Source organism: Manacus candei, unplaced genomic scaffold, assembly GCF_025592945.1.
Source record: "Manacus candei isolate 608988 ecotype Guabito, Panama unplaced genomic scaffold, ASM2559294v1 h1tg000061l, whole genome shotgun sequence".
Classification (NCBI taxonomy): Eukaryota; Metazoa; Chordata; class Aves; order Passeriformes; family Pipridae; genus Manacus; species Manacus candei.
Genome location: NW_026138109.1, coordinates 4,510,653 through 4,525,641, shown reverse-complemented (window position 1 = coordinate 4,525,641; position 14,989 = coordinate 4,510,653). Strand labels below are relative to the sequence as shown.

General features: G+C 40.2%; 1 protein-coding gene across 8 annotated transcripts in view; it reads right to left on the bottom strand.

Moving 5' to 3' along the window:
* PRLR (prolactin receptor) overlaps window positions 1-14,989 on the bottom strand; it is a 156,018-nt gene that overhangs the window by 69,743 nt on the left and 71,286 nt on the right. Inside the window, exon 2 of one of the 8 annotated variants that reach the window (XM_051804744.1) lies at window positions 10,583-10,642. The exons of the other annotated variants lie outside the window; for them this stretch is intronic. The gene's annotated coding sequence lies outside the window, so the exon portion shown is untranslated. The remainder of the gene's footprint in view (window positions 1-10,582; window positions 10,643-14,989) is intronic. 8 annotated transcript variants of the gene reach the window in all.

The window sequence follows — 14,989 nt, the reverse complement described above, 5'->3', positions numbered from 1 at the left end:
TTTAACTTTGACGGTCTATTTTAGGCAACACAGAAGAGAGTTTCAGTGCAAGTCACGTCATTTGATTTCAGTTTAAGTATTACATGGTAAGATATCTGCTTTGTGAAATGCTCCAGAATGTTTGCATTAATAGATTCTCTAAAGAAGAACATGACTGACTTCTTGAGGCAAATCCCTCCAGCACAGCTGGGAGCCGAGGCAAATGGAAACAAAAGAGAGAGAGAGGGGCATGTACGTCATCTGCCCCACACGGAACGCTGTGCTTGGCAGGCCAGTGGCTGCAGTGACACACATGCTGCTGCCCTGCATTGTGTTTGTGTCCCAACTACTGGGAAATGCTCATGCAGGCTTTGGGCTCCCAGCCCAAAGCCAAGAGCTAACTCTTATGCTACTCTGCAGTTTAGCAGGATTGCAATGCCAGATTACAAACCCACTCTGCCAACTGGGACGCCTGGACCTGAGTTTCAGGGTGGATAGAAAATTAGCCTCCCACCAAGATAAACACGGGAGGTTTCCCATGGGGAAAGCAGCAGAACAAAGTAGCACAGAGACAGTTTTAAATCTATCAGTGCTATATCAAAACTGACTAAATTGTTTGTAGCATGACACTGATTTACAAAAAGGTTTCTTGATTCATCTTAACCCTCACTAGGGCCTATGCTAGCAGGAAGAATAAAAATAAATAGCTAACTCTATTAAAATTCTGTAGCTGAAATAAAAAGTAAATAAATGGCAACAAATTCCTTAATTCATTGATTTAATCTCTCTAATTTTTCCCATGAGGCAGTTTATATGAGAGTTAATGAGGTGTCAGTCATCAGTCATTGGACACTGACTGCTCCACATTCAAGAGGCTGATTAAACAATATAGGTGCTTATTTCATTCTGGCAGCACAACAGGATTGAGATTATTAGTTAGGAAAGAGACTAGACATTTTGAGCAAGGGAGAGGCAATCATTCTAGTTATACCAGTCTGAAGCTATTCTCATAAAACTCAGTATAATATTAACTTTTTCCTTATTTGGAGTGGAACAGAGTAAAACACCTAAAGCATGGTATGAGGTATAAACCAAAATAGGGCACATGATTTTAACATGCAGTTACTCCAAACCTAAAACTGAGAAGGGGGTCAGCATGCCTAATGGACATCTATCTTCAAAAGGAATTTCTCTGTACATACAGAGACTGTTAGAATAACTTCCAACCTACTTATAAATTACAGAATCGAGATATGAAAAAACAAAGTTTCCTGTTTTATAGTAGTGGATCATTTTCTTCCAGTCTTTTTTTTGTGACACTGAACAGTTGTCAGTTTATATGGTACAGTTCTTTTACTAATTTCAGCGTCCTGACCAATCAAGTCCAGATATTCCTATCTTCTCTGTAGCATCATTTATAGCATTCACCTGAACCTGCAATGAATCAGTTAAAGGAACTAAAACCAACCACTTTTCTTTTTGCAGAGCTATTTTTTATTATTTTATCTCCTTGAACAAATCAGTGAAATAACAAGACAGGAGGTGGAGATGGTTTGAAATCTTATGCAATAACACTTAAACCTAACCTGTTTAAAGCACCTTGTTTCAGGCAAACACTAAGGATAATCCCTGTGAAGTTTTGATTCAACGATGAGGATGTAGCTAAAAGTTAGCATCAAAGTAATAATGTCAAAACCAATGAAAAACTAGTTTTTTACTGCCTTAAAGGATTATAAAAATATGTCTGTTGAAATAGATGTTCTTTGTACCCATTAGGGCTGACCCTACACAGTTGTTGAACCTAGTAAGCAGCAGTCCATTAACAGCAGTGAGCTGAAAAGCAAAACACAAGAGAGGAAATACAGTAAACACATTTTTGAGGTACTCACTAGTATTGGTTATTACCTGCAACAAGATTCCTCAAGCCTGTTTGAATGAAGACAGTTCACACTACAATTCCCAGTACAACCGTGATAACATAACCAGACTTCCATGGAGATACTAGGTAAGATTTGTAAAAAAAGGTCCATCACACAACTGAAGAGTATTTAAGCCTGGGTGACCTTTGGTTCAACTATTTGCCTCCAGAATTACAGAAAACAGCCACACACTTCTCTATGAGCTGGAAATAGTTAGTTGTTATTTGTGGGAATCAAAGAGAGATTTTCCTGAGAGGATTAAAATTAGCTAAATACACAAACAGCAACTTTTCTCAAGTAGCAGTAGGATCCCCATGCAATAGGATAGCATGACCAAAGTCTGAGAAGTAAAAAATCTGTGAACATGATGTTGATTCTTAAGCTGTGGCTATTGGTCTCCCCATAGTCAGAAAAAGAAAGTTTTAAGATCAGGTGGAAAAAATGGCAATGGGGGTATGTGGGGGGACGAAGTCCTACAGATCCAGCAAAAATTTTCTCCTATTGGCAGATTCTAGCCCATACTCTAGACTGTATATACCTGTCTTTGGACGTGTAGTACACATAAAGTTGTGATTTCTCGTATAGAGAAAACAAAAATTCTAAGTTTGTGTTAAGCACCATTCATTATCAGCAGTCACAACGAAGGCAGCAGCTTCCCAGCTAACGAGGTCACAGTCCTCAATGCAGACAGCACTTATACAAGGAGGGCAGCTTACATTACCTCTCTTCCAAATGCTAGGGGTGTAATTCAACAACACACTGACAATACACCAATATGGCTATCTCAGGAAACTTTCCTAACTAAACTTACTCTCCTTCCATGCTGCAGTTCCCTACTTATTCAGTTGGGTGGATACAGCTGCTTATGGGTCTGTGAGACAATCACGGAAATGGTTTGCACTAAAAAACAAACTACAATTTTTATTAAAGCCTAAGTCATCTCAGTGACTCAGCTTATGCTACTGCCGAAAAAAGCAGCTGTGTTGGCACGACACAGTGATAGTGAATGGGAGGACAGGGATGGGAAATAAAAGCTTAAGGGTGTAATTTCTTTTGCTATTAAAAGTAATGTATAGCAAAAATAGTCTTTAGCTGGAACCTATTCAAGGTAAATACTCTTTCTTACTTCACATCAAATATCAGACCAGACGCCAATAAAGAAAGTGGTGGGTGCATTGAAGTCACTTATCACAAAGTCATTATACTTGTGATCATACCGTATCTGAAATCTCCCACACAGTCACTGGCACTGAATCAACACCACCTCTTGCACCCATAAGAAATCATAGTTTTCAGTTGAAAGGAGAGAGACGATCCTTTCATGTGAGATCAGTGCCTAAACTCCAGACTAATTCTTTCCTCCTATATTCCTGGTTTCTGACATTAGCCGGTAATTCAGCTGAGGGTCCTGCTGCTTAGCTGACCCTGCACTGCAGGAACAGCAAAATGGAGGAAAAAAGTTGTTTTTCTTCTCCTTCTGAAGCACTGCCAAGCTCTGGTCTGAACTTGTTAATTAATTTTTTTCAGGAATAAGAAAAGAGCAACGAGATGTTCATCACTCCTTTGTTTTCAGGATCTGCTCAGCAGTGACAGAGAAGGACAATGAAGCTGTTGAAGGGTCTGCAGCACAAGTCCTATGACAAGTGGCTGAGAAAGATGGGATTCTTTAACCTGGAGAAGAGGAGGCTCAGGGATGACCTTATCACTCTCTACAATTACCTGAAAGGAGGCTGTAGCCAGGTGGGGGTCAGCCTCTTCTCCCAGGCAGTCAGCGACAGGATGAGAGGACATAGTCTTAAGCTGCACCAGGAGAGGTTTAGGTTGAATATTAGGAAAAATTTCTTTACAGAAGGAGTGAATAGACAGTGGAATGGGCTGCCCAGGGAGGTAGTGGAGTTACTGTCTCTGGAGGTGTTTATGGAAACACTGGATGTGGCACTTGGTGCCATGGTCTGGTTGACAAGGTGGTGTTTGGCCATAGGTTGGATTTGATGATCTCAGAGGTCTTTTCCAACCTAACTGAATCTGTGATTCTGTGACAGTAAATAGTGTATTTTGCTGCACACTGACCTGTCAGTTTGTATACTGCAAAGGACAATGTTTCAAGACTTTGGCACTGGAGCATTCAGGGTTGGATTTTGGGATACTGCAGAAACCTGAGTTCTGACACAGGAGGAACAGATGTCAACAGATGTAGAGAAGCGACACTCTTTGGCAGGGCTGCAGCTTGAAGCAGCAATTTCTTTGCTCTTTGATAGATTCAGTTTTGAAGGAGAAGGAAAACAAAGATGTTTACAAGTTTGTTCTGTTCAAGAAAGTACATTTTCCCAAATATTCAGACAGCATAATAGTAGATTACAGAAAATACAGGCTCAAGACCTCCTACTCCTTGATACAGATCAAGAGCCTGAATGCAAGTTTTCTTTGCCTCAACTAGAGAGCTCTGGCATTGGTGAAATAGTTGTCTCCACCTTTTTATAAGAAAGTCCATCTTGTTCTGATGATGCCTTATTTTATCTTCTTCATTATAATGAACACTTGAATGTGAGGTGCCCTGGAATGTCCTGTCCCTGTTTCTTTGAGCACAATCCAGCTACATTTCTCCATTTGCCTTCAAAAATGCTGTACTGCCCTGACACAATACTTTCATACTGTCCCTTCTTTCCACGACATGAAAAATGAAAACACCCCTCACTATGAATTACCAACCTTCAGAAATCCTTCTGGTGGTGCCTTGTAGCTTCCATACTCCAAGACTACCCAGTTAGACTACCCAGTTTCTAGCAGGCATAAAATCTCTCAGCTACATCCATTTCTATGTCCCAGGCTTTCTGGACTGCTCTTTTGTAGCAATTGCTAAATCCCACTTGAATGTAATTTTAAAAAATCTCTTTTCGTATCTCCTCCTCTGTTCCTCCCAAACATTCACAACAGTGCTTGTCCTACTTTCATAATACTCAATGCTTTTAATCCATTTCTAGGCCTCATCACTAGCTTATCTCATTCCCAACAACCTTACATAGGAATCTAGTTCTTCTTGAGATTTAAAGAGTCCATTAGAGTCAATTTTCTGCAATACAGCAGGAAAACAACCTCCCTCTCTAAATTAGAGAAATTTTCCTCCTGACACCACTCTATGCCTGTCACAGAATGTACCAGCAGAAATGAAGTCAGACACAGCTAATTGTGTACATCCATTCTTTACCTCTTTTCACAGGACCCCCCCCCCAAGGCCTCCATCAAAAGTAGGCATGGTTAGGTCAGGAATGGTACCTAAAAAGTCCAGGGACCCTCAGATAATCTCTCAAACCCCGACCAATGCCATTACTACTGAGTTACGGACAAGTCTCAACTTTTGTATCTCAGCCTGTTTGAACTTCTTGAGGATTTATTAAATATTAATTGAACCAGGGATCAAAATGCAAGATGTAGTCTGGCAGAAAGACATTAATCTGCAATGCTAGACAGCCAGGATCTCTACTACAGTTAACACTGTATTATTTATGAAAAATGGAATTACTGACAGAAGAAATGAAACTATTTTATTTTTCATAAATATTTAATATTGACACCAGTTAACTACTTGGCAATGTGAAGTGAAATGATTCCATAGTAGCCATTCAGATTTCTTTCAAATTGGAAAAAAATTGGTATCATAGTACTTTTACTCTAGTGGGGAAAATCAACTGTAACATATATTACTACAAATATAGGCTCTACTCAAGATGAAAGTAAGTAAGTACTTGGAGCTGATTCTCTAAAAATCTATGAGAATGAATGTCCTAGCACCTCAACTACATTAGCTAAAATTTCTGGTTAAAAATTACAGTAATAAACATCTCCCAAATATTAAAAGAAAACCAAAGCATCCTTTAATATTCCCCATGCCTCAGCAAATAAAACTTCCCAAATTTTTACAGTAATACTTATTCTTAGATGTCATGAATTTATTTGCTCCACTATGCACCAGGAGGTTGCAAAGGGGACTGAAAGAAGTTATACTGAAAGAACTTGGATAATATTGTGAAAGCAACAAAGAAACATGGAAGTTTGTATTAGAAATAGTTTAATCTTAAAAGAATTATAAATTCATTTAAATAAGCTACTATGCAATTTTTAAACAAAAATAACTTGCAACTGAATTCAGATTTTGTTTGCAAAACCAGATATTAAAACATCCTATTCAATAGCTGTCCTATCCCTTCAGGCTCTTTATGGGGCCAGGTGCTGCCCTGCTTCCAGGGCTGTGTCTTTCGAAAGACCTGAGTCTCTTAAAACTCATTTGCTTTAAACCATAAAGTGCCTCTTTACCTCATCGGTGTCACTCCTGGCTTACAATGTTGCTGTGAAATCATATTCAGATTTCTTGTGTCTGAAATACAAACTGTTTCAGGTCTGTCTACTTTTCAGTATCAGTGCCATTCACATATTATCAAACCGGTTCTGAGTCAGTTAGCTTAAGCATTTAAATTAGTATTACTGCATTAATGTAACCCTCCACAGAGGCTAATATTTTCTGCTTTTTAGCATTGTGTAATGTAGACAATTCCCTTTACAGTTTTAGTTAATGAAAGACTCTTTTCCACATTTTCTTCCAAAAACTGTTGTGTAACATCACTGTGTACTGTAAATAGCTTCCCACTTCCATCTGCTGCCTGAAGTGTCTGCTCTAAACTGCTCTGGTTTGCAAAGTTTTTGCTTTGTAGTTCTTTGGCATAAAGCATTTGTTAGCCTTGTTGTAATTTCTTCTAGACTACAGCTGCCAATAAATCAGGCAGTGGCACACAAAGGCTATACTATTAATACATTCTTATTAGTTAGACTCTAAAGGAGTACCTAAAAAATTAATTTTAATGAATAGGTTTCACAACAGATTGGACATTATGAACCCCCTAAGTTCAGTGGGATACAGCATCACTAATCAGTTAATCTGAGTACCTCTTCTTCAGTGCCCCGGGAGTAAACAAACACTAAAGGCCCCACAAACATGATATGGATAACAATAATTCTTGACTTAAATTTTGTTTGTGACTACAGTGACAAAAACATATTAAAGTGATAAATTAGAGGTTAACATGGTTGATTTCTAGTACAGATCATACTGATTTTCACCTGTAAGTCACTGCCACAGTTCCCAATAAAGTTCAAATTAGCCAAGATAATTTTAATGATGCCAGGTAATTCTGAAACGTGGTTGTATTGAGTTTGCATGGCAGGGGTTTGGCAGTAGAGGGGCTACTCTGTGAGCAGCTGCCAGAAGCCTTCCCCATGTCCAACAAAGCCAATGCCAGATGGCTCCAAGGTAGACCCACTACTGGCTGCAGTTGAACCCATCGGCAGTGGTGGCAGCGCCTCTGGGATAATGTATTTATGAAGGGGGGACAAAAAACTCAGCACCTTCAGCCAGAAAGAGGAGTGAGAATGTGTGAGAAGAACAGCTCTGCACGAAGGTCAGTGATGGAGGAGGAGGAGGTGTTCCAGGCATTGGAGCAGAGATTCCCCTGCAAGACTATGGTGAGGCAGCTGTGCTCCTGCAATCCATGGAGATCCACGGGGGATCAGAGACCCACCCGCAGCCCATGCAGGACCCCACTATAGAGAAGGTGGATGCCTAAAGGAGGCTGTGAACCTGTGAGAAGCCAGTGACAGAGCAGGCTCCTGGCAGGGCTTTTGGAACTGTGGAGAGAGGAGCCCACTGGAGCAGGTTTGCTGGCAGGATTGTGACCCCATCAGAGGGACCCACACTGGATCAGCCTGTTCCTGAAGGACTGCATCCTGTGGAAGGGACCTACACTGGAGCAGTTCATGAAGAACTATAGCCTTTGGGAAGGACTCATATTGGAGAAGGCCTACCTTTTGTAGGAAGGACCCTTCACTGGAGCAGGGGAAGAGCATGAGGAGAAAACAGTAAATGTGTGATGAATTGACCACAACCCCCACTCCTTGTCCCCCGGTATTACCTGGGGGAAAGACATAGAGAAATTGAGAGTGAAGTTGAGCCTGTGAAGCAGAAAGGGATAGGGAGAATTTTTTTTGTAGATTTGTTCTTATCTTTCATTTTAGTCTTGTGTTAACAGGCAATAAATTAATTCACCCAAACTGCCCCTGATGGTAATTGTGAGTGATCTCTCCCTGTCCTTATCTCAAGGATAAGGACACGAGCCTTCTGTTATTTTCTCTCCCCTGTCCAGCTCAGGAGGGTAGTGACAAAGCAGTTTATGTGGGCACCTGGCAACCCAGCAAGATCAACCCACCACATCACTGATTGCACAGGGACTCACAGTTTTACAGTTACATTCCAATACAACATGCTAATTACGAGTCATTCTATGATGACCAGAGTCTGTAGCCTTGTACTGCTTTGGTGTGCACTGTACAAACATCAGAGATATATCTCCCTTTTCAAAGAATGTGAAACCTAATAGTTGCATGCATAAAAGCTTCTCAATAAATTATAGACTAAAACAAGTTTCGGGATGTCATTTAGATGACAATTTAAGAGCCCCAAGGAGGGATTAACAATGCCAATTTCATTCCTAAGATTTGCTTAAACTGTTCTTAAAAATCTCCAATTAGGGGAATTTTGAAACCTCCTTAGGCAATTTAAGCTACTGTTTTAGTATCTTTAATAATAAAATGTTCTTATTATCTAACCTGTATCTTCCTTGCTGCAACTTAATCCAAGTACTTTTGCAGGCTAAAAGCAACAAAACAACAGACTGCTCCCATCTCTCTGCAGAGCTGAGAGACACTACTTTGAGCACTTCAGATATATCACCCTTGTCTTCTCCTATTTAGATGTGTCAGTCTTGATTCATTGTCTCACAAGACACATTCTCCAGACCTCTAAATCTTCTTCTTGCTCTTCTGCGGACTCTGCCTATCTTTTGTGAAGCACTGTGCCTCAGAAAGACAAAGTACTTTAGCTGAGGTCTCGAAAATATTGAAGGGAATAAGGAAACCACTTTGCACAACCCAAACCATACTCCTACTTGTAAATCCTGGCATGGTATTTACTTTTCACACAGCAGGGGGACAGTATTGGCTCCTGTTCCTCTTGTGTAGCACTGAACCCCTTACTTATACCAAATACCTTCTTGTTACCTCAATCTAGTATTTGTGCAATTATGTATCTGTGTTTAAGAGGAGCACCTTGGTCTTGTTTCTACTGAGCAACTCTTTATTTATCAGAAACAATACATGACTCTATAAATATGATTTCTTTTTCTTCCTCTTCTCCAGTAAACTGAAGTCCCTCTCCTTTCACTGTTGTCTAGTAAATATGTGGTACAGCGTTATCCATGTCACTAATGATATTCAGATTAGCTGCCACACCAAGGAGTTGGGCAGCTGGTTTCAATCTGCCCTTTTGCTCCGACAGTGCCTCACTGATAACCAGTTGTAAATGGTTTTCCAAGGACTGGGGCATCCTGCACAGTAGTTTCATACAGACTATGGGTTTCTAGTTAATTTACAAAAATTTCATGAAATTGTATTGAAAGCCTGACCACAGTGCAGATGTATGACATCACTGCTGCTCTTCTATCTTTGAGGCTTATTACCTTTTTAGGAGAAAACTGGAGCACTTGGAGAATATTTCTTTTCAGTGGGAACCTGTGTTGCTGCTACTTATCTCCATGCTCTCCCATATATTTACTTCAGTATCTTACAGCAGTTTATAAACAAGTGATCAACACACAGAGGCTACAGCTAAAAAAAAAATCTGTTAAAAATCTGCACAGAAGATACTAATTGCAAACAGGCTATAGAAACTGCTGACTGGGTGTTCTCTTGTCTAAAGAGAAGATCTTGCCTCCCTTTTCCACTGTCCAATTTTAGATTCTGGGGTCAGGACAGCTTCACATGAGGCAGAACAGGGCAGGTGCCTGCTGCAGGTCACCTCAGGGCGACATGACCCTCTGCCTCAGAACCACACCCATTTTCCAGTGATTGGCTTATCCCCACAACTAGGTCATCATCATGTCCTTGCGAGGCCACCCCTGTAACCCAGCTGTAACCCAGGTGATATCAGCACTACCTGGGACTGTCTGGCAGGTGAGGCCATACCTTGGTCAACCCCAAAGCACAGCAAGAGCAGGATGTCCTCCCTCTTCCTTGCATGGGGATGCCATTTTGTTAATGGTATAAACCCCACAACCTTTTTCAAGCTTCTCAAGAGCTTCTCATATATTCTTGATATATGTCATATACAAGCATTGTAAATATCTCTAAATATAGATACAGCGAGGTGGGTATATTTATAAATGCACACAGTTTATAATAATGAATTTATAGTTGCAAAAGTTTACATAGAAAAGATTACTTAGTAAGAGGTACCAAAAATAAAGTTTAAATACGAATAGAAAATAAAAAAAGGCAGAACATACAGTCATACAACTACCAGTTAACAACACAGATGAAATCCCAACCAGACTGCTGCACAGTATTACCTGGTCTGTCTTTGGACTTTGTGCTGTGCTGCAAGATACAGACAACACTACCTATTAAAATGGAAAATCAGAACAAAAATTTAACTTTACAGTAACATGTGTAGGGGCACTAGGAGAAGTTCACAATGGATTTTCCCCAAAAGACTACGTCCATTGGATAAATGACAGCTGCGATGAAATTTCTGAAACAAAACCAAATTGTCCAGTGTGACTAGGGCAAGGGATGACACTTACCAAAAGGCTTCTCTAATGTGAATGCTTCCCCTGAACATGATGCAGCAGTAAACATGCCTCCTGTTAGGACAAAAGACAAACCCCTGAAGGCAACTTCCAAATCACCTATACCTTACATAGCAGACTGGGCTTACAAACACAGGATCTCTCCTAAGTTATCATCCAGCTGGCTGAAAGCAACCAACAAGTAATTCATCAGGCTCACTCTTCAACAATTTTTTTCAGCAAAGATCCAGCACGGTTGTTCAGACCTACACAGTCTTTCCCATTCAAGTCCAGGGAAAAGTCCATGTTACAGCTGACAGTAATGGCACCTCACTGAACAAGCTCTTTGTGATGCCTGTTTGCGCTGGGGCCACTTCAAATAAATCTAGTATGGGTTTGGTACACTATTCTGAGCAGCCGTGAACAAAAAGCAGCCTTGTTAAAATATATCTCCTTTTCTAGCGGTAGAAAGGGCCACCTTCCTCTGAATTTCTTGGGGTTTTCTATGTTTCAGTAGCGTTTGTTATTCTTTTACTTTTTGCAGCTGAAATGCAGACTGGCATTACCCATCCTTTTCCTTTCAAGGGTTTGGGGAAGGACGGGCCTTCAGGGCTGTGATGTGTCTCTTAACCACCCCAGAGATCTCCTGCTTTGCCAGTGTTTGCAACTGGGCCACAACTGCCTGAGAGACACATCTGATTGCATCTTTGGCCATGTTTTCAGCCATGCTTTTAACATGTGGCTTAACAATCTCCAAACTCTTTTAGAAAAATGGTATAGCTTTTGAAAAGAGGCTGCGGAATACAGCTTCTACTCCACCTGGGCTCTTTAATAATTCATGGACAAGGAAGGGTCCTTTTAATTCTTCTACTACCCTTTACTACTTATTCTTTACTACATGATGGTGTGTTTCCTTAAAACATCAGAACCTTTCAGGTCAACAGATAAAACTTCAGAGTCTCCTTTCCACTGCAAAATAAGAAACGCTTGTTTTCATTTTTGTTTATTTCAGTGCTGTCTCTTTCTACGTGAGGTTGTTTTACTGGCACATAAAGCAGTTTGTACTACGTTGCTGCAATGAGCTCACTGCTATTACCATGTGCCAGAACCCAGCATGATAATGGGACCTATAAATCTCAAACCAGCTGGTACTCAACAAGGTTTTGTGTAGAGGTACATTGGGATAAAAACCTTCCAGGCATGTCAATTAAAAAGGAAACTGTCACTGGCTACCCTAGGAGAAGTTTCAGAAAAACTCGCTAGGTTCCCAGTTGAACAAAGAGTACAAGGATTTTCATCCATTTTAAGCTTTGTTCCCTAATTGCAGGACTGAAGACCAGGTCTATGGTTGGTCAACAGTTAAAGCTCTGTTGTTGGAACTAGTAAATGTTTATACATTCCAGCAATATGCATATGGATGAATAATGGACTTGTCACAAAGAATAATGCCACGTCTTACCCAGCAGCATTATTAATATTATTCCAGCTGCCTGGGTATTGTATTTCTGCAAACCCCATCTCCCACTGGCCTGACAGCTTCCAGGGGCTTTGAATAGCTGTTTGGTAAAGTTCAAACTGGTGTTTTGTGGGGATATTCTGGTGTAAGCATTGTTGGGGAGCATGATGTAAAAACCACAGTTTACTATCCTTCTTTTTCTCCCACTCTGGCTTCAGCTGCTAAACATCATGGACTTGAGAGGCTTTTATCCAGCTGTTAAATTTCTTCAGCAAGCACCACCACTTCACAAACAGCTGTTTCTTCCTTACTTGCCTTTTTACTGCTAGAAACTTCTCAATTTTGCATATACTGTTCTCAGTAGTGCTCACTTTTTAAAGTTCTTTAAAGTTCATTGGAATAAAACGTCCCCTTTATACCTTGGTGACTGTAGTCTATTAAGCAGTATGCTGACCCTCTCTCACTGTCCTGAGGACACCTAGGGAAGGTAATGGGATATTGGGAAGTGTGGAAATTGGCATGACATAAATGGTATGGAATAAGGGGGTGGATATTGTCCTGGTTTCAGCTAGGGTAGAGTTAATTTCTTCTCAGTAGCTTATTCTAATTTCTTACGGTGCTGTATGTTGGATTTGGAATGAGAACGGTGTTGATAACACACTGATGTTTTGTTTTTGGCTAAGTCGTGTTTATCCTAAGTTATTTTTTCTTGTCGCACAGTCTGTAGGTGAGGAAGTTCACAAACTAAACTGGGGCAGGTGACCTGAACTGACCAATGGGGACATTCCACACTATAGAACATTATGCCCAATGTATAAACAGAGGGGCTGATCTGGGTTAGGGAAGGGGAGTCTGGCATTGGTCAACTGGTGGTGAGCAATTGTAATGTGCATCACTTGTTTTTCCCTTTTAATTATCATTATAATCTACTATTATTACTGTATTTTACTTTATTTTTGATTATTAAACTTCATTAAATTTTTCCTTGAATTTTTTTATCTCAACCTGCAAGTTTTACTTTGATTCTCATGCCCATTCCACCAGGGTGGGGGGAGAGAGGCAGAGGTAGAGTGAGCAGCTGCATGGTGCTTATTTCCAGTTGGGCTTAAACCACAACATTCACAATTTCAACTAGTACCTGGGAACATCTAATCATAACTAATGTCAAATATTTCTTTTGTCCTAAACATCCTCATGGTCTTCCTTTCTGAGTGGAGGCATATTTATTCTAATTTTCACCAATTGCCAGACATGGTTTTCCAAATCCTTGCACAGCTTGGAGTTTTCACGCCCATTCTCTGACTGTAATGAAGAAGCTGTGGTTACAGTTCTTTATTATAAACTCCAGTAACACATTAATGTAGCAAATGGTAATTGCTTGCTGTAAAACATCCCCATGTTTTAGTTTCGAGCATCCTGTTAAAGCAAACTGTGACACAGGCCTCTACTTCATTATTAGTAACAAAGCAGTGAAAATTATTCTAATTTAACAACTTGTGTGAAGGCTGATTTAAAAACATCCATTCTCTGCTTGGTAATTACTGAGGTGGCAAAAATGGTTTAAAAGCCTCAGCTACTTCAGAACTCATTCTGCCTTTCAGACATACAGTTCAGGCACACTGGGATAGTATGTTCACCACTAAAATGAGACTAATACTGTTACTGTGTTTAGAATAAACCACAAATACCTACTACTTCTAAAGGACTTTCTCACAGCCTTATGTTATATTCTAATTCTTGGTTTACATGACATGAGGCTACCTGTTTTCTCTTCAGATCAACAGTACTGCTTGTTTCAGAAAGGGGCTTTACATTCCCAAAGCATCCCACTTCCTCAGGAGCATAGTAAATATGTTTTGACAGATGCTGCAGTTTGTTAACATGCTGCTACTACATGCACACAAAAAACCAAACATTAGGCAACTGATTTGTCATGTTCAACAAAACTTTATTTATCGTTTGGGTGATGGTGACTTGCCTCTCACTGTCACCATTTCTTTTCCTTCAAAGATGTGTTTTTAATGGTTTGATTTATTTTTTTTTTTATCCTGTGGTTCTAAGCAAGATTAAAAACAATTCACAAAATAATTGTGTCTTTTACGCAATCAGCCAGAATCATGTTTTCAGAAAGTGCTAAAAAATCCATGTCAACATAAGGGTAAGGGAATACATGGAGCATAATTCCTGTCATGGTATTACAAGTAGCTGTTAGGACACTGAGATGTAGACAAAAGTTGCCTCCTACCCCCTCACACAAGCTGTTGTCTTCATAATGCCAGCCCAAACATCTTCTCTCCAATGCAGATGGTCTTTTTAGGAAGACCTTTTGGGCTCTAGGTGTCCCTACAAACATGTTCTTGTGAAGTTATTTTTTTTCTTCTGGTCTTCATCTTTAGTAAGCAATGTTACCTATATTTTCTAGCATAGGACAAAGCTGAAGGACAGCCCCATAAGGTGATCTGGCTGGTTTGCAGGCAGGTGAAGGGGGCCTCTTGGGCAGATTCACAGGTCTGGTCTATTCTTTGAATGGCCTGGGGTTGGGTGGCAGCCTCCTGGATAGCTTCATAGGTTTATCCCTTTGCCCAGTGCATATTCAGATTTTTTCATGGCCTCCCCACTCTCTGACATGCTCCCATACCATTCAACTGTACTTTCCTTTTATTTTGTTTTCTTTCTACTTACGTTTTCAACTAATTTTATTATATCTTACTAAACACTTTTATACACACATTTTTTAAATATGATTTTTGTGTATTATAAAGAAGTGTAACTACACTTTTACATGTTTTCGCAAACACACACGAACACATGTGTGTGTGTGTGTGTATGTGCATGAGGGCCTTTGACACACTCCCGTGGCAACGAAAAAGGCAGGGTTTCAGCTGCTGGCACTTACAGGGGGTTCTGAGATCACATGGGGTACTGGCCATGACCATGACTAAACGCTGACTTTCACAGATAAAGCG